Source organism: Corapipo altera, unplaced genomic scaffold (assembly GCF_003945725.1).
Source record: "Corapipo altera isolate COAL_440 unplaced genomic scaffold, ASM394572v1 2c, whole genome shotgun sequence".
Taxonomy (NCBI): Eukaryota; Metazoa; Chordata; class Aves; order Passeriformes; family Pipridae; genus Corapipo; species Corapipo altera.
In genome coordinates, this window is record NW_020884923.1 from 3829894 (window position 1) to 3849150 (window position 19257).

At 39.2% G+C, this 19257-nt stretch overlaps 1 protein-coding gene across 5 annotated transcripts in view; it reads left to right on the forward strand.

The window, feature by feature from the left end:
- The first annotated feature begins 106 nt into the window (after positions 1 to 106).
- The window catches only part of CHRM3 (cholinergic receptor muscarinic 3), a 280416-nt gene continuing 261265 nt past the window's right edge, over positions 107 to 19257 (forward strand). For 3 of the 5 annotated variants that reach the window (XM_027657365.1, XM_027657362.1, XM_027657361.1), the window contains exon 1: positions 16794 to 16871. The gene's annotated coding sequence lies outside the window, so the exon portion shown is untranslated. Of the gene's footprint in view, positions 201 to 16793; positions 16872 to 19257 lie in introns of those variants that run through there. The other 2 variants (XM_027657360.1, XM_027657363.1) reach the window with 1 other exon arrangement.

A 19257-nucleotide genomic window follows, 5' to 3' on the forward strand; every position in this document is an offset into this window, starting at 1 on the left:
GCTGCCCGGGCACAGGTGCGGCGGCGGTGTCGGTGTCGCGGGCGGGTGCGGAGCGCCCTCCTCCCGGCGGCGCCCGGTGGGGGATGTGCCGGCCGCCGGGGGCGCGCCGCCCGTGGGAAGCGCGCTCCTAACGCCACCTGGGCGCCGCGGGGAGCGCTCGGCGCGGAGCGGGCGGTGTGGGGTCGCCGGGAGCCGGGCAGGTAGGAAGGAGGAGAAACGCCGGTTCGAGAGGGTCTGGGGGGCTTTTGTTTGTTTGTCCTCTCTTACGTGCGCTGTGCCAGCGGTGGGGTGCGGCGTGCGGCGCCGCCCGGGCCGGCAGCGCGGCGGGACTCCCCGCGGGGAAAGTTGCGGACACGGTCCCTGCGGCGGGGTGGGTGAGGAGCCGTAGGACCCCCTGCCCGCTGCTCCCTGCCCTCCCGGGGTGGGGGGCTCAGGCGGTCGCAGCGGCGGCGGCCGCCGGAGGGCTCCGCGGAGCGCGGCGGGGCTGCCCCGCTCCCCGCGGGGCTCGGCGGAGCTGCCGCTCCCGGGAGCGCTGCGCCCCTCGAGCGGCGCCGCGAGGTGCCCGTAGGCTCGCCCTTCCGCTGAGTCGGAGAGGTCGGGGGCCGCCGCCGCACAGCGCGGAGTCTTGTCTTGCGGCGGCTCGCCCCGGAGCCCCGGGGCAGCGCTCGACGTGCCGCCGGCTGTCGGGCCGGTCCCGCGGGGGCAATGCGCGGGCGCGCAGCGCTGCGCGGCCTCCCCGAGGGCAGTCGCTGACCGTCCCCGCGACTGTGAGCGGTGTCCGCTTCTTTCTGGATCCAACGGGGATCGCGCACCGGAGTGCGGGCTGGAGTTTGGGAAGGTAGCGGGGGGTAGGGTGTGCGCTGCCAGCGCACCCACGGGAGTGTCTGAAGCGGAGCCCGAGTATTTACTTAAAACCATGACTAGCAGTATTCCATTTGCTGTATAAGTCTTGGGACAGAGAAGCCCAAATGGACTCATGTGAAGGGCTGTGGATCCACTCATGCGGGTTTTCTTACTGATTAACTGGCTTCTGATTGTCTGGGATTACTTTGGAAAAACAAAAATCCCAGCAAATATCTGTGCTGACCATATATAGAAGTAGTCGCAGACTGAAGAACTATAACTTCAGTATTGCTGACACAGGTTGAGAAACTTTAAAAACAGCAAACAGAAGTCGGGATATGTCCTGAGGATGTTGCCCAAGTGATATATTTTCTTGTATTTATATCCTACATTGACTGAAATATCACTCATTTTTTTTGTTTATGTACCTATACACCTCAAAGTTAGTGAATGATATATTGATTTTATTTCACCTGCCTCTATATTTAATCTGGCAGCGTTTGGTTTACTTAGTTGTGTTGGACCAGGACTGCAGTAGGAAACGCTGCTTTTTCCACGTTGGAAGCCTGGTTTGGTGGCTTTCAGAAACGTGCTTCAGCTTGAAAGCAAGCAGGTCACTCATACAGTAGCAATTTTCCATGGGACTAAAGAAGTATTGCAGGGATTTCTGATGTTGTGTCTAAAAAAGTTTTCATGTTTTTTGCTCTCTTCTTTAAAAAAAATAATTAATACAGTTCTGTTATTACCAGAAACTTTTATGTGTATTGCCCCGTAGAGCACTATGAAGACTACCTTTTTCCAGTGCTGAATCTCGTTAAGAGTTATGTGTTTTTATGTTGGTGTCCTGTGCATGTTAACAGAGTAACTCCAGCGTTAGGAAACAAGAATCAGTTGACTTGAGCTGAAACACTGAAAACAATTTTCTTGGGTTGTTTTGAATGTAGCAGTTTTGCTGAATTTTAGTAACAAAGAAGTGAAATGCTCCAGGGATAATCCGGTATGAAATTCATCTGACTTGCTGCCAGCTATATCAAAACATGTTGCAAGTTCTTCTCTTCTACCAGATGCACTTTGCCACCAAACCCAGAAATTCAGTTTTTTTATCCTTTCCTGTTTCATTCAAAAGAAATAAAACCTAATTTATTACAGAAACTGTCACGAGGTGTAAATTCATCTCATTTTCAAATAGATGAATAGTAACTTTCTGGAGGGAGCCAATGGCATACTTTGTATCATATATCTGTTTATTGTCAAGTGCAGTCCATTTTTCTTTCTGTTACTGAAAAAAATTCATCTTACTCATAGTGTTATAGTCTGCATCCAACAGCTTTATACATTTTAGAGTAGCAGCCTCAGTAGTTGTTTTCATAGTGAAAACCAGCCATGACCATATGAAGCATCACACAGTGCTCAATGGTGCCTTAAATTACAGTTTTAAGTATTAGTATTAAGGAGTAAAATGTCTTGGTTAATTTGTAAGCTGGTGTAAAAAATTGTTGCACTTACTACACTCTTCATTCTAAAGCTATAGTAACTGCTTTAAAACTCTCAAACCTCCCTTTCTTGCATTAGTATTTGGGTTTTAGCGTTAATGCTGTCAGTGTTTTCAGGATCAAATCCTAAATGCTAAAGAAAATCTTGTGATGACTAAGGTAAAAATTTCTTCTACACGAATACTACAGCATTATGGTTCATATGTCATATCTCCTGTTCTCTCTGTCTTGATTGTAGCAGACAGCCTAAATGTGTACTTTGTGCCAACAATTCCTGTGCTTACGCAGCGTTATGTGACTCAGAAAGGGGTGCAAAAGGTGCTTGATGCTTGGAAAAAGTCTGAGTGATCTGGATGACCTTAATTAGTATTGTTCATTATCATATTACAGCTTGTTTGCCATTAAGAGGAGATGGCGTTCTGAGGATAAGACAAAATATTTGTGCAATATTTGAAGGCAATGAAAGCTCTGCTCAGTGCATGTAAACGCATGGTTGCTTAGTTTAGTACATAATGATAGAACAGTTTACTAATATTAATAGCGTCGCATACTATAATGGCAGACTTTCATTTAGTGAAGATATATAATAAGACTTTAAAATAAGGAACAGTATGGATAAAAATATGTGGGGAAGGATATGCAGTGCCATCTCAGTATTCTTATCTGTATTTAAGTACCATATTTTATGGATATGTAACTGATGTTTAAATGGATCTGTAAGCTTGGAATAAAAAGAAAGAGCCTGGTAACACCAAAAGTAGTCTGTTTTGCAAATCCATTCAACAGTGTTGCTACATTCCCTGTAACTTCATTCTGTGTCTTCAGTTGAAGAATATAAATTCTGCCAGACTGCACGGCTGCTGTAATGTGTGAAGCTGTCAGTTAGAGATGCTGGGAGAGTGTCCATCACCTACACCTCTAGAAGCCCAAATTTTGCCTCTCAGTCCATCCAGCAGTGTTGTAGCATATACGAGACTATGTACCTGATGGTGTTGGGGTGCAAAACATTATAAATAAATCTAACATAAGCATGGTGTGCCATGATGAAACTATACCTTCATGCTCAGGAGTTCTCTTATTTTTCTTTTAAGAGAGGATAAGAGCAGGCTGCAACATTTGCTACTTCTTGTGCCGTGGTTGAGTGCCAGTGTAACACAACCTTGTACATGGAAGCCTGATTAGGAGATTCAGTGAGGGCAAAAAGAGAAGGCATTCTCTTGAATGTCAAATGTTGAAATTACTGTGTGTTACAACGATTAACCCTCTTGCATGTACTAAGTGTGTGGTTTTGTGCTGCAGGCATCCGTTGGTGTAAAGGAGGGTAGGCTTAAGTGAATTTCTTTATTAAATGTTTGCAAATTGAAGGCAAGGTCTTTTCTATGGTTGGAAAATCTTTGGAAAAACAAAAGATGTCAGTTATATTACAAATGATAAATAATCAGTTGCTAGAATGAGAGCTAGAGGCAGCTTGATACTTCTGTAAATTAATCTTGATGGAGATAGTAACAGAGAAATATTTAATAATACAGCTAGGGTATGGATAATCAGAAAGTGTTTTCCTGGATATTATTCAGAAATGCAGCCACTTGTCAATGCCATTACCTTTCCTTTTCTGTTTTTTGTCCTTTCATTCTAAAGATAAAGAAAAACCTAACATTTTTTAATTTAGAACACTCTCCTGCAAGCAAATTCGAAGTTTTGTTCATTTACCCAAGTGCAATACATTGCTATAGTCACAGTGTCAGGGTCCATGCAGACCAACTGTCTGGTTGATCTCTGTTGTGAGCATTATTCCTAAACTTGATCTCCAGGAAGTTGTGGCTGCTCTGCTAGTTCTTTTGGACATAGTGAATGTGACTAGGGGTTTCAGAATTGTCCAGTTAAATTCAACAAGTTGATGGAATTGGGCTCTGTAATGATCTGTATTTCTGGTTTTCTTTCCCCCTCTGGGTAAGGACTCTGTGTGATGATGTGTAAGGTTAATCTCTCACCATATTTAGATGATAATCTGTCCTTCTGCATTCCTAGTATATCTCCATGGGAATAAGATTAATTGTGACATACAAAAGCTTGTAATACAAAAGTCAGAAGTTTATCTCTAACGAACAAGTTCATAGAGGACTGAGAAACTTGGAAGGAAGGGATTAAAAAAGTGCTTGGAGTTTCTAGTGCATGTCTCTGTATGTACATGACTTCTGTTGAAGAAAATTATCTAATCTCAATGCCAGTGGTTGGTCAAGGGATTTTGTGCAATGTGGTTTACCTGCTTAGCTCTAGCTGTGTTTGTGTTGAACATTTTGTCCATTACTACCTTATTTGACAGCCTTAGGAGCCAGATGCTGAAGGTTCTTCATGGACCTTTAAGCCTCCACATGATGTATGAAGGGACCCCTTTTCAGGTCAAATGTATAGAGTTGTGACATCATACACTGTCCTGCAGCCTCCTTATTCTTGTATGTCCTTGTCCTAAGCAGAAGATCCTTCCAGCATCTAGGATTAATGGATTTTGAGAAACCTCAGACTTTCATTCAGGAATGTTGAGAAACTATCAGCTATAACATCTAAAGGATATAAACATGGCAGTTTTGAAGGGGAAAAAATGCTATCTATCATCCACAAGGATTTATAAAAAACCTCCATCATTTCATTATGAAATAAGTAAATTTGAGTTCAGTAATTATGTGGGTTTCTAGTAGCAGGAAATACACTATTAAGGCTGTCAAATTGTACATTAAAAAAAAAATCTTACAAAATACATACTGAAGAAGAAAAGTGTTCCACTTCCTTCAGCCTTACACTTCAAACAGTTATACAGAGACACACTATCCTTTATAAGATTTAAATAGCAAGTCAAGCCTAAAAAAAAGGAAAATTCTCTCTGAAACCTTAAATACCTTGTAGAAGGTTCTGGGCTGCAACAAAAATAAGAAATAATTTGGCGAGATAATTGTAGTGTTGTTATAGAATATTAATTACCTCGTTTGGTTTCGTGTGACCTGGAAAACACTTATCTGCTTCATGGCTATTACTCAGGAATGAGAGTAAGCAGGTCATTGTCTTGAATGAATATACTTGCACTCTAAAATGCCAAAGAAAGGTCTCTTTAAAACTCTGAAAGAACAGTGTCAAATCTGCAGAGAAAAGTATTAAATTCCTCTTCCTTATACTAATGTAGAGGATCTTGTCCCACCGAGTGCCATTATGTATGCAAGGAGACACATCCTTGTGATCTTATGGGAATTCCTGAAACACAACAGAGTCTGAGTCTGTCTTGAGGTATTAAGGCAGCAATACTCATGCTGCACATACTGAAGCATGAAATATCCATTATGCTTCTTTGATTGCTGCAAGTTCTGTATTGGTCACCTATGCAACATCATACTACTTTTTTTTTATTTTTATTTTTATTTTTTTTTTAAAATTTTTTTTAAATTTTTTTTTTTTTTGGCCAGCAGCCTTGTAGCACTTTCCCATATTTCTCTAGTAAAAATTAATAGTACTAATTGCCACTTCTTTTATCATTAATTTCTGAATCAACATGAAGTATTGCTATAGCAACTAATCCTTTTGAACTTCACTGCAGACAATTAGTAGGAGAATTCAATCTCAATATGTAATAAGCACAATAGTAAGAACTATTCAAAGGATTAAGGAGCTTTTAAAGGGAGTAATACAAACACTCAAAACTGTCATGAAAGAACAGAACCTGAAAATTTTCAGAATTATCTTTTTTAATCATCTCCAGTTGCTATAGGAAAGTGCATACTTGTTTCAAACAAAATAATTACAGCACATTGTGTCTCATCAGAGATAAAATACATCACCCTGTGGAATACTCTGCAGATTTTTATCTTTGATAATAATGTTTCAACATAAACTGCTGCATCCTCACTCAAAATGTAGTTGCTCTTTAGCCCTGAGAGTGGATGTGCAGGAAAACCCTAAGTAGGTTTCAGGATTAGCTGGACAGCAAATAATCCAAATTTATGAACTCAGAATTAGATAGTGCTTTATCTCTGCTTTTTCACCAGCATCTTTTTTTTTCTTCCTTCCTCGAAATGGATTGCTATTTGCATTTTACCTTGTCATCTCTCTTGATAACAGGCAGACAAGGGAAGTTATCCATATATGCGCACACAGACATCAGGAGGCATAAGGGGTGTGAAGATCCAAACACCTGAGGAACATTGGAATAAAAGGGAGATATCTTACGCTGCAAGTCTAAGATTGATATTATTGGCCGTGATAGATAATAGATAGAATATAGGTAGTGAAAGCTTATAAATCTTTAGAGGGAGCTAGGTTTCTGAGGATGTTGACTGCACTGAAAGAAGGTTGTATGAGAACAGAGTATAAGGACAAGTGAAGGGTAAGAACAAGACAACTGTAAATTAAGGAAAAGAAAGAGTCAAAGAAGGGGCAGTGCCTGTAGGAGGGAAGTCTGAAGGTAGTGTTGTGGTAGCCTATGACTCTTGCATACATACAGGACAGAGAAAAGAAGAAGGGGGAACAGTAAAAGACCCAGAAAAAAATAGAATAACATGATTCTAGATGTGGAGAATCTAGAGAACATGCCTGTGGCAGAAATCCTGGGAAGGATGTGATAGTTTCCTGGGGGGGAAGAGTTGTTGTGTGGATTCTTGCTTCACCTCGAGAAGTGATGGCTTCGTAATGGTGCTTCACTGGATGTCAAGACTGCCTCTTCTGTGTATTATTGATATATGTTTCCGTATATGCAGTGCCTCTGATGCCTCGCAGACCTTCTGTGGTTACTCTGACCAGACTGTTAACCTTACAAGTAATAATTGGTAGGACGTAATATTGAAAATGAAATTGCATGGAAGGCCACAGCTCTGCAATTTTCTCTTGTCAGAATACCTCTTCTTGGAGAACCCTTCAAAGCTCTCTGCATAATGTCAAATGGTACCATTTTCTAGCAGTCAAAGCTTTAAATAATTTCCCTTCCACTCTTACCTCCTGGTTGTCCCTTTTATTAGCATAGTGATATGGCTTTGTTAACTGGGAAATCCTAAAGAAAATACTGCAATAAAAGCAAAAAGACCATTAAAAAATCAATAGTGAAGAAATGCTGAGTATCTTTTACTTGCAGGATTCTTGGAAGACGAATGATCCTTGGAATATTTATGTATGTAAACATTGTTCTAAAATATCTATTGCAGAAAGCTTCTTCTAAGAAGCAAAGTCAGTTTAGCAGTGTCTCTTAAGGAGGTATGAAAAAAAGGAGAATTGGAGTCATATCTTGGGCCTGGAGCTGCTGAGAGAAATTCAAGGAGATTTAAATCTAGTAAGGAGACTTGTGGTGAAGAGTTGTTGATTTCAAATGTCTTTATATTCTTTTTCTGGTCATTGTTTTGTATAAAATTATTTTGTATTTCCTGCAGGAAGTGATGGAAAAAAATTCACTCTTAAAAAAGGCATAGATTTTCTCTGGAAGACCAGAAACATTGATCTCTAGTGTCTGGATACAGTATAAAAAAAAAAAGGGCTAAACCAGAATGACTTCAGAGCAAATGGTGATGAAGGAGATGAAGCAAATGTGTGTGGAAGAGAAGCTTACCAAATTACAACTCAAAGAGTAAAGAATTTTGCTATAGAAAATAGTTGCTAAAAATAATGCTATACAATGCAAAGGGAACTAATATAAATAGAAAGGCAATGAGAATAATTTGTAGCTCCATTTCTGGAAGCTGCCGTTCAGTAGCTACTGGCTAGTGATGACGTGTTAGGCAGATGTATTGGTTCTCCTTTTCCTTGGTGTTAAACTGCAGTGTGATATGGGAATATATCAACAAATCTGAAGACAGTGTCTGACTTTCCTGTTGATAGACAGTCATAGATATATGCCTTGGATTGTCAGGTTTTTCCTTTTCAGTCATACAGCAGTTTTCACTGGAAAAGCATAGTGCTTACTAAGACTTCCAAATAAAAATACAAGTGACTGTTACTTTTCCTCCCATTCAATATCTCCATTCAAAAAAAACTCAGTTGTTTTGTGAAAGCAACTATGTGGAAGGTGAAGATGAACTGTACTTTTCAGAAGTAGCAGACGGTGTTTATACTGTTCAGTACTGAGTCAGTAATTTTCATTCTCACTCAGCTCAGTGAAAGCTGTGTTTGTTTGCTGAAGGGAATGCTAAAGAGGCAAAAATGTGCAAGCAAGATTGAAAAGAAGTTTGTTGGGTAGGCGTGGTCAGATTTTGGTAGCAGGAGGGCTACTGGGGCAGCCTCTGTGTGAAGCTGCTAGAAATTTCTCTTATGTTTGATAAAGCCAGTACCAGACAGCTCCAAGACAGACCCCACTGATGGTCAAGGCTGAGCCCATCAGTGATGCTGGTAGCACCTCTGAGATAACATTCAAGAAGGGAAAAAAGTTACTTTACAGGGCAGTAACTCTGCAGATGCTAAGGTCAGTGAAGAAGGAGTGGGAGGAGGGGCTCAAAGCACCAGAGCAGCCTGTGGTGAAGAGCGTGGTGAGGTAGGCTGTCCTCCTGCAGCTCATGGGGGTCCTTAGTGGAGCAGAGATCCACCTGCAGCCAGTGGAGGACTCCATGCTGGAGCAGGTGGGTGCCCAAAGGAGTCTGTGACCCTCTGTGAAGCTCGTGCTAGAGCAGGCTTCTGGCAGGACCTTTGGAGAGAGGAGCCCACACTGGATCAGGTTTGTGACCTGCAAGGGACCCATGCTCAAGCAGTTCAAGAAGCACTGCAGTCCATGGGAAGGACTGAGTTTGGAGAAGTTGGTAGAGGACTGTCTCCAGTGGGAGGGACTACATGCTGGAGCAGGGGAAGAGTGTGAGGAGTTCTCCCCCCGAGGAGGAAGGAGCAATTGAGGCAATGTGTGATGAACTGACTGTAGATCCCATTCATGGGGGAAAGGTGTTTTGAAGATTTGGGTTTATTTCTCATTATTCTACTCTGATTTTGATGAAGCAAATTTTCTAACTTATTACCAAAGTGGAGTCTGTTTTTCCCATCATGGCAATCAGTGAGTGATCTCTCCCTGCCCTTATTTTCACCCATAGCCTTTCGTTTTATTTTCTTTCCCCTATTCAGTTGAGGAGGGGAGTGATAGAGCAGCTTTGGAGGCAGCTGGTATCCAGCCAGGGTCAACAAAGTGTTTATAAATACTGCAATAGGTTTCATATATAATCTTTAAAAACTGCCTAAGATGTGATAATTTTCTACTGCAATCTCTCTAGAAATTTAGAATTTTCTTTTGCAGTGATGTTGGCTTGAACACTTCCAGCTTGAGCTGGATAGAACCTAAACTAAGTTATAAATTCGTATTAATTTGGACACAAAACTGTTTTAGCTTTCTTTAACGTCCAACCTCTTTGGGAACTGATGAGTTTTTTGTGTTGATATTAAAGTTTTAGGTTCATACTAGTGATTAAAAATATTGGATGTTTATTTTACTGGTAAAAAGTTCATTGAAGGATTCATTCAAATCTTATTTTCAATACTGTGTTTCTGAAGATCATACTTGATATATGTTTCTCGTAAGCACAACCCAAGTGATCTGTTGTTAAAAGCACGTTCTTATAAGCTTTAAAGCTGTTTACCTTTCCATCCAGTTTGGGGAAGAAAAATGTCATTTGTTATATTAATTTCTGCATTCATGTGATTTATTGCCATCTGTGAATAAAATATTGAAGCTGAACAGATATCATGATTTTTACTAGTGTTTATTAGTCTTCTCTCCTGCCTCCTCCTCAAAAAAGAGCGTTAAGTTGTTAAATGAAAATGATGATTCTGGAAAGATGCTTTTTTCCAAGAATGCTAAGCAAGCATGGATTTAGCTTTACAGATTTGTATTAGACGCCTTCTTTAATTAGGGTGGAAAAAACTCATTTAAGTAAGTGCATGTTGAGTCTGACATCCAGAAATGTGATTCACTAAATAGGTACTTGGAGTGCAGAATTTTCATGAAGCATTACATGCTAAAGCATTTCAGGGCTCTTGTGAGCAAATCTACTGCTGATGTAAGCTGCCAGGATCAGCTCTTGAAATATGGGTATGGTAAAATCATGCTTTTAAATGCCTGAAACAGAAGAATGAAGGCTATGTGCCTTGTAGGCTGACAGCAGCAATCAGGAGGAAACCAAGCATGATCTCAAGTGAACTTCAATTGAAATAAAATAAAACACAAAAAAGCTCATTTCTCCTAATTTCTTCCCCGCAGTTTTAGCACATGTACACAATTATCACTTGCTGTCATATTTGCAAGTTAAGAAAACGGAATTTCAAATATAAATATGATCGGATATGTTGTTTTCAAGGAGAAAATATTGGAATTGAAACAATTTTTAGCATATTGATTACTTTGAATGTAGCTGAATGTCTGATACGTAGCAACCTGCCAATATTAGCATGATGAGGTCTCATCCTTATTACATCAGTTTGAAAGTTTCTGTGGTACAGTGAGTCATACAAGCAACCAGTATCCTTTTCTGTGTCAGATATCATCAACTTTTTTCACTTCATATGTTGTTGTTTGGTGGGTTTATTTGTTTCTAGGAATAATGCATTTTTTTTTACAACAGCTGTAGTTTTGCTTCTGCTTCTCTAAAATTTCACTGTCATTACTGTTTCTGTAGAAGTTATGGAGAGTAAAGGTTCCTTTAAAAAAAAAAAACCCAGTCAACAATTCCCTGCCCCCCCAAAAAAACCTGAAAACTCCAAACCAACAAACAAAAGCCCCACAAAGCCCAAACCTCATCCTTTTTATTTTATAAGGTGGTAACATTTTCTTGATTTGGCTTACATAATTGGATGGGTCATAATTTATTTGTTTTGTGTATTGACTTATATAACAAGACCACTAGAACACTGAGAATATTTGTGTTACAGCCTTTTATGATTGTGTGACTTGCATGACTTTGACTATGCTTTATGACTGTGATTGAAATTGGGTGTTGCAATGTCATTAAGGAGAGCATTTCTGAATCTTAGTGTTAGGCATACCAAAACTCAGATTTCCAGACTGTTTCTTTCAATTACTCAGATTTTTTTTTAATTTTTTTTATTCGCTGTGTGTTTGAAGCTGTGGTGGTGTTTGTTTTTAGCTTTAGCAGCTACTTTCCTTCATTATGTATTTATTTTTTACTATATTAAAAATAACTTCTGATGGCCTTTCACTTGGTTTTTTCAATTGGTGATGCTACTGCTCCTGATCTCAGGGTAAACAAATGTAATGGATTCATTGGTAATGGAGTTGAATCTACAAAGTCAAATTATTAATTTAATTTCTACATGGATTGTGGAAAGTCCTGCACCTAATCCATGGCCACTTACAGGTTAGTATTGTCAGTTTAGGGAATGTAAGATAATTACCTTATTGTTTTTGGCAGAAGTCCTAAAAAGAAACATTTCTGTAAGAAATTTGAGAATTTTAATGGTTAAGATGATAAGGTATGCTTGGGCCTGAATGTGTATACTAGAAAACTGTAGTTCCAATGTCTCCCTTCACCCTCCCCTCTCCCTCTCCCCCAGTCTTTGATGCCAAGTATCCTGGATTATTAATGATTAAGAGCAATGAATAGATGCAGAAAATGTTCACTTAACATATTTGGATAGCTCATGCAGGAGGTTATATCTAAAAGCTACAACATAAAGAGGAAACACTATAGAAGTGTTCTTACATTTGATAGGTGTGTGTATACACCATCTGGCTGTGTTTCTGTCTTAAAGATGTGGGGTCACACCTAGCACTGTTAAGCTACAGGTTGGGTTTTCTTTTTGTTTTGGATTTGGACAAATTGAAGTTTCACTTCAGCCTGTCTTTCTTTTACTTTTTTTTAAGCTCAGACAGTGAAAAGCGTGGGACTTTTTCTGCTCAGTTTTACTTGTGTGTTTTGTTTATAAAATTTTTAAACCATGAAAACTAGAAAACTCAAAAATCCTTCCATTTTTTTTTTCTACCAGAGATATTACCCTCTCCTAGTAAATTGAAACAGAAATGTGAATTCTAGAAATATGTGACCAGTTACTCTTGTTTTAGCCAATGATGTGTGGAGTGTACGTGTGCAAAACATAGTTCAAGGCCTGTCCTAATCAACTTAAGCAAAATGAATTGAAATAAATATCCCCAAACTATTTGCAGCAGTTACATTATATTAATTTAAATGAGATTAAAGCTATAATATGTGTAGCTATTTTCATGTGAAGATAAGCTTAAGAAATATTCTTCCTCTGATCCTAGTTCGGAGTAACAACCAGACCAGAACCTTTCATTTGAAGATTATAATTTCCCTCCTGAATTTCTAGTGTCCTTTTTGCACCCCTCTACTGGTTAGCTGTATATAATTTTTCCAAATATTTTGGTTATGTGTATTTTATTTACAAGTTCAGTTCTGATGAAGTTATCTGTGTATATATTAGGACTTTCATTTGTGAGAATCATGGAACTGGAATAAATATTCTAAATAGGTAATTATGCACAAAATTATAAGAGTAGAGGTGGTTGTTCATAGGTTTGGGTAGGAAGTTTTTGTTTTGATTGTGCTTGTTAATAGATCTTGTGTGGATAAAACATGAATTTTATTGGAGAAACTTGAGTGAAATGGCACTCATGGAATAGAGTTGAGGTTCTACAGAATGAACCTGAATTGTGTTGTGCATGTGAAGGTAAGAACGTCATATTCTGAACCGGCCTATAAGAGGGAAAGCTCCTTGATACAGCACTGCTGTAATAGTAATACGACTGATGGTGATTTGTGGTGTTTTGGCATTTTATCTTTCCAGCAATATTTGGACAGAGCTGAGAGAGCTGACTGAGAAACTGACTAATCCATAGAACAAAAAGATGAGTAGCTAGTGACTTGTCAGTAAGCAATTTTCAACAGCTTTAACTTGGAGTTTCAATGATTTTAATAGATTGTTTGACTGCATTATCTAGTAGCAAGGCTTTACCTCTGGATTTAGTGAAATCTTATGCTTTTGTCATGTCATTGGGATATCATGAAAATGTGTGAAAATGGCTTCAGCAGTAATGTGCAGAGTGCTTTGAAATGGATTAGATGACTCTATGTTAAAGCAAAATAGTTATTGAGTGCTTGCTAACCAGCTGAACTTTACCTAAATTAATGTTCATATCAAGTTAAAAATTTCTGATATAGGCAAAGAAAAGGTCATTGAAATAAGGAAGTCATGTTCAGGAGTCCATACTGACATCAGAAGATGTAAAGTTGAATGTGCACAGTATGTTTGACTGAAAGGCTAGTTTTCCTTCTGTAATTGTAGATATGGTGTGCAAACAGCTGTAGTATATTGTGATATTTTATCCCAAGGACCTTAATGTAAAGAAATGTGGGTTAGCATCAGAGTGGTTATAAATTAGCCATATTCTATTACCTCATTTACTTATGTCAATTTGTAGCTCCTCTAAAGTCATCTTCAGCTTTGCACAGAATACCCACGATGTTCACTCAGCTTCTGCCACCCATGAGAATTTTAAATAACTACAGCTGAAGCTCTTTAGGCCTCTTGAAGAAAAAGAAGGCGGCACTATCTAAGCAGACCATGTACCAGCTGCTTTATTTTCCTTTTGCACACCCTTGGTATTATACACTTCTGGTTCCTTCTGTATTGTTTGTGTTGATCTTTCTGAGGTGAAAGTTACTGCAAATGTCAGCTGAGTGTTAGTGTTGCAGTGTCCATATTGGAAAAGGTAGTGTATAATTAGTGACTTGTGAATTCCCCTGTTGATATTTAGAAGCTTTGACCACCACTCCTGTGTTTTAGGAGCTACTTGAAAGTGTTGTAATGAGAGTTGAGCTGAAATGTGCAAAACTTTGGATGCTACAAAAGTGACTTCATTGCATAACAACTTTGGTAAAAAACCTGAAAGAAATAACTCTGGACTGAGGAATTTGTTTTCTCTTCTGACTAAGCCTAAAAATTAGACAACTAGCTACAGTCAAGGGACTGTAGTCAACCAGACTATCTGGTTTTTCAGGCATGTATTAATTCCACAACAGCTGTATTACTACCTCAGGAAACTTTTAAACTCTTTAGCTTAGGCAACAGATGGACGTGATACTGTCTAATTTTCGCTGAGTTAGTGCTATGGGATTTCCCCTTTGCTGTTCCTGTTATTCCTCTCTATTTAGTTAAAATTCAGAGAAAGGAGATGAGGACAGTTATCCGACTGTAGAGGCAGGCTGGCCACCCAGGAGAGTTTAAAGTTTATAATGATTCTAATCAGTGGGGAGAAATTGTGGAAGTTTAAGTTTCTGTCATTCATAGATCTGAAGTGCAGTGCTTTCAAACTTTGGCATTACCATTATGCTTTGAAAATATAGATAGATATTTTTGATTTCCACAGGACAGTGCAAGTTGTCTGATAGTGAGGTACTGGGAGCCTGGAGGCTATTGCAGGCATGAGACAACTGTAGGTGGTGTTGAAATAGTTCACTAGCATGTGTTCCTGACTTGGACATGTACAAGCATTTGCACAGGCTTGTCCTCTCAATGAGGAAGAAATGTCAAGATCTGGCTCCTGGAAGTCTTTGTATGTAATCTTAACATGACTCTATCATGGTGGGATGCAGCTGCATCTCAAGATGCTTGTGAGTTTGTAAACTGCTGGTTAGTAATGAATCATTTGTGCAAAGGGTTTCATTTTTTATCCCTTGAAAAATGGAGCTGCTTATCTGCTTCAACAAAAAACTCTCCTCCATGCAAAAGTTTTCAATATTCTGTTGCAGTTAATTCTACAGGACTTTGACTGTGAGGTGGATCACATGGTGGTGTTTTTTTCTGGGTCTTCAGCTAGAGGAAATAGTTTGGAAATGGGTTTCCAGATTCCCAGCCATCTGTTAAAGCTTTCTTTCTTGAAACTGTTTGTTATTTCTGAGGCTGCCTTATATTTCTCACTAAACTGTAAGGCTGTAGTAGTCAAATATTTCCACAAGCTGGGTTGCTGAAAAATCCTTCAGTGACAAATTTAAGTCAATACTTCTGTGTGGCAGTATAGCAGATGTTTCACCATTAATGTGAACTGCAAGCAGAACCGTAAGCATGTCACAGGAGAGAAGCTAATCGTGTATGTTGAAGAAAAAAATGAGTGAGTATTGGTGCTTGTGGACTAAGGCATTTGGAAGCTCTTGTACAGGGGAAGAAAAGCAGAATTAGGGTAGATGCTACAAGATTATAGACTTTTTATTTTTTATACAATGACATGGTATTTTAAATCACATACCAGATAAGAAGTGAAACGTTTTCTCCCTTACAGTCAGGGACAGTACATTAGCAGGTAATTTTCTAGCTCCTGTTGATCATATTGACAGGCAATTTTTAATTAGGTAGTTTTAGCAGTGCTCTTCTGCCCAATAGCTCTTGCCATAATCAGGATGGAAAGAATTCCTCTGTATGCTCATAAAAATTGATTCAGTTTTTTTTGTCCGTTTACGTTTCTGCTCTGCGCAAAATGAATTCCTGTACTCGACCTCAGTTGCAGACCACTTCTCCACCAGAAGTGCAGCAGTCTGGCAAGCCAGCAGAAAGGGTGGGAACATGAACAGCAATTGCCAGAGCATTGCAGTACATTAATTTTACCTTAATTATACTTTAGCCCATGATTAATACAGGTCACTAGTGGCTGGTCGTATTGTAGATCATGCTGAAAATTGTACAATGACAAGTACAACTCCTCTGAGACATTTTGACTACCTTGCTTAAATAATCATTGTTTAAGCATGGTAAGGAAACTGTTTATTTTGAAAATGTTTCCAAGAAGTCCTAATCCCCTTTTGGGGTAAATGAAATAGTTCATGCTATGAGATTACTTTTAACTGTGGAAAGCAGTTGGGTTGAATACTGAAAAGGAAACAGAAAAGATAATTGGCTGTTTTGCTTTCTCAACAAGTAAAGTGAAAAAATTTCTTTGGATTGGGTAGATTTGCTCTTTAGCCCAAGGGCTGAGTGGAATGTCTTTGCAGGTCAAGATAGAAGTTGATCAGGCAGACAAATGTGTTCTCAGGAGAAGACTTTGGACCAAGAATGCTTAGAAGCAGTCTAGTTCAATGCCTGCACATCCGTAAAACTCATCCCTGGATAAGAAGGGGGAATCATTAGTTTAAGATAGATCACTCAGTTGCCATACAAAGTAGCATCCCATGCTTTGTTCTAAGGAGTTTGGAACATGTTGTAGTCATTTCCCTAGAGATTGCCCCAAACATACAACTCCTCTGGTTAGTACTGCTTGGAGATCATGGTTCTACTTTGTGTAACCAGCTAGCATATACCTGAAAAAGAACTCCAGCTGTCACTGTCCTCTCTGTTTCTTAGCAAGCATCCCTCTTTCTGTCTTAATTGCAAGTCAGATGTTTTCTTTCTCCGTATATTTCATATCACATCATGGTACTTCAACAGCAACACCAGTGCCTGTGTCTCTTCAAGGGAAGAGTTGCATGTGAATGACTTGGGAGATGGCTGTCCTGTAGCTGCATCCCCTGCTGTCACTATGCAGACCACTGAGCAGCCTTCCAAGACTCATGCTTTGTCCTGGGTTTTCAGGTAAACTGAAGTTACCACTGCTTTGCCTAAAGGCTATAAAATGGAGCTACCTCAGGACTAGGTGGGCCATCTGTGAAGCAAGGACAGGAGCACAGCTGAGACTGACAGTCTCAGTGTACATTGTTCTTATTCGTCATTCAAAACCTTCTCCTGCCAAGGAGAACAGTATAGTCTCAAACTTAAGTGTTTGCTTGGGAAGTCAGTAATGTATGCTTGAACCCACGGGTTCAATTCCACACTGCCTCTGAGGATACTGTTTGGCCTGAGTGACAATTGTAAACTCTGCACATGGGCTTTTCTTTCAAACTGAAGTCTGTTTACGTGCCCTTTCCTTGCTCGTTGAGTATAAATATTTGCTTGAGAGAAGATGATTTGGTTTGGTCTCTGTTTTGCCATCAAGAAGAATCTTGAACAGTAGTAATTTGGGTTAAAACCAATCAATTGCAAAATCAATTAGATCTGTTAGCTTCACAGTTTTGTTTAAAAGACAGAAGATTTATACTTCTGAGATTCTTGAGTGTTTATATAAGAAACTACATGAAAGGTTTAAAGTTGAGTCATAACAAGACCTAAAGCAAAGCAAATTATTTGCTGACAAAATCCACAGCAAAAAATATTAAAAAAAACCCCAAAGCAACAATGCAAATCCCTTCATGTGTAATTGTGTGTTATACTCTTGGGAGTTGTTCACTGGCAGCTTCTCTCAGGAGCAATGACTAAATACATAAGTGTATGTGTATGTAAGCACAGTTCTACAACCTCTAATTCTTGTTCGTATTGCAGGAGTTGGCAGGGCCTTCCATAGATGGTAACTGCTCTTCAGTTTTAATTTCATGCACAGAAGATGTAATATGTCTTCAGAAGGTCAAAATTCCCTTCTTGTCATCACATACAGTTATATGAGAGGTTTTTTTGCTCGCAGGACCAAATGATAGCTTTCTTACAGTGATGTGCAAGTGGGAGTAGAAAAGAGTTCTTTTCACACAGTCCTGCATAGTTACATTTAAAATTATGGAATGAGTCAAGGCTAAGTTGTCTGGGCATATATGCATGCTTAGAGGTTAGTATAGGTACAGTAGCTACATTTTTTAGATAATTGTCCTATTCTTTTTATGTAAATGTTTGCAAGGATATAAAATTGCATTCACTAATACCCTTCTATCAGTAGGCAAAAAATGAACAACAGGAAGCTCTCCCTGCTATACTTAATTCCATATACAAAGTGCTTGACTAATTTGGCCACAGAAGCTGTTCCACTCTCTCATGTACATATATTCTTCATTGCCTTGATATTGCAGGGATTTTGTTCTTCCGTGGAAGTAAACAAAAATGTTCCTTCTGCTATTTTAAGCAACAAGTGGAAACTTTCATGGGTGAAACAAAGAGTTGAAAAGTAAACTGAAACAGCTTTCAAGTTTAAGTTCAGTTTTGGGGTTATAAGCTGCTTTTGTAAGACTTCACTGTAGCCTCATTGCTTCTTAGAGATACATGATTTTACATGATTGCAAAACACTTTTAGCATTTCCCTGAGGTAACAGGAGGGAGAAAAGACTTGTCTGAGAAGACTGAGGAGCTGGAAGCCCTCAGTCATCCATTCAAAGTCTTTGTTGCTTCTGTGGTGAGAATCAACTAATGGCGAAACCATTTGACTAAAACCTGTAACTGCTGTGTTTTTCCTCATCTTCATCTGGTTTTTGGTCTCTTCTAGATGCTTTGTACATTGAGTCTAGAAAAACTCTAGTCTTGCCAAAATCGTTTTATTTAAGTGCTATAAACATATCCTTTTGTTTATATCCTCAAATTTTTTCAGGATGTTGTCTTTTATTACCCACTGTAAAAATAGAAGTTGTAACTACTGATATACCTCTTCTGAACTCTGATTTTTGATTTGTGTTTAGCTGAAGGTGCCTGCAATTGCATTTCACATTTGGTACGCTGTTCTGCTTCAGAGGTAACAGCCAAGTAGAAATACTAATCTGTGGTACGAGAGTCATAAAATAATCATACAAAGCTCCTAATGATACCAATTTGTCACTTGGGATACTGAATAGCATTTTCTGGGGTGCCAGTATAGATCTGTAAGAAGTAGAATATCGTTTTCATCATCAGGCGCTTAATTGAGATGAATGAAGCTGGAATTGATACAAATGTTGTGCCCAGTCCTTTCCCAGAAGCACGCTTGAGGGAAATACGTGCTGAATTCTTCCTCTGTAAGAGTCAATAGAAATTAATTAATTCACCTCTATAGAAAGAGGGTCCAATTAAATTTATTATGTTGGACTGAAAATTTTTTGCCCGATATTCATACAAAAAACCTTAAGAGGAAAAGCTAGTAGCTCTTACTATCCAGGTATATAAGCATTGTTAGTGCAGCTCCAACTGCTTG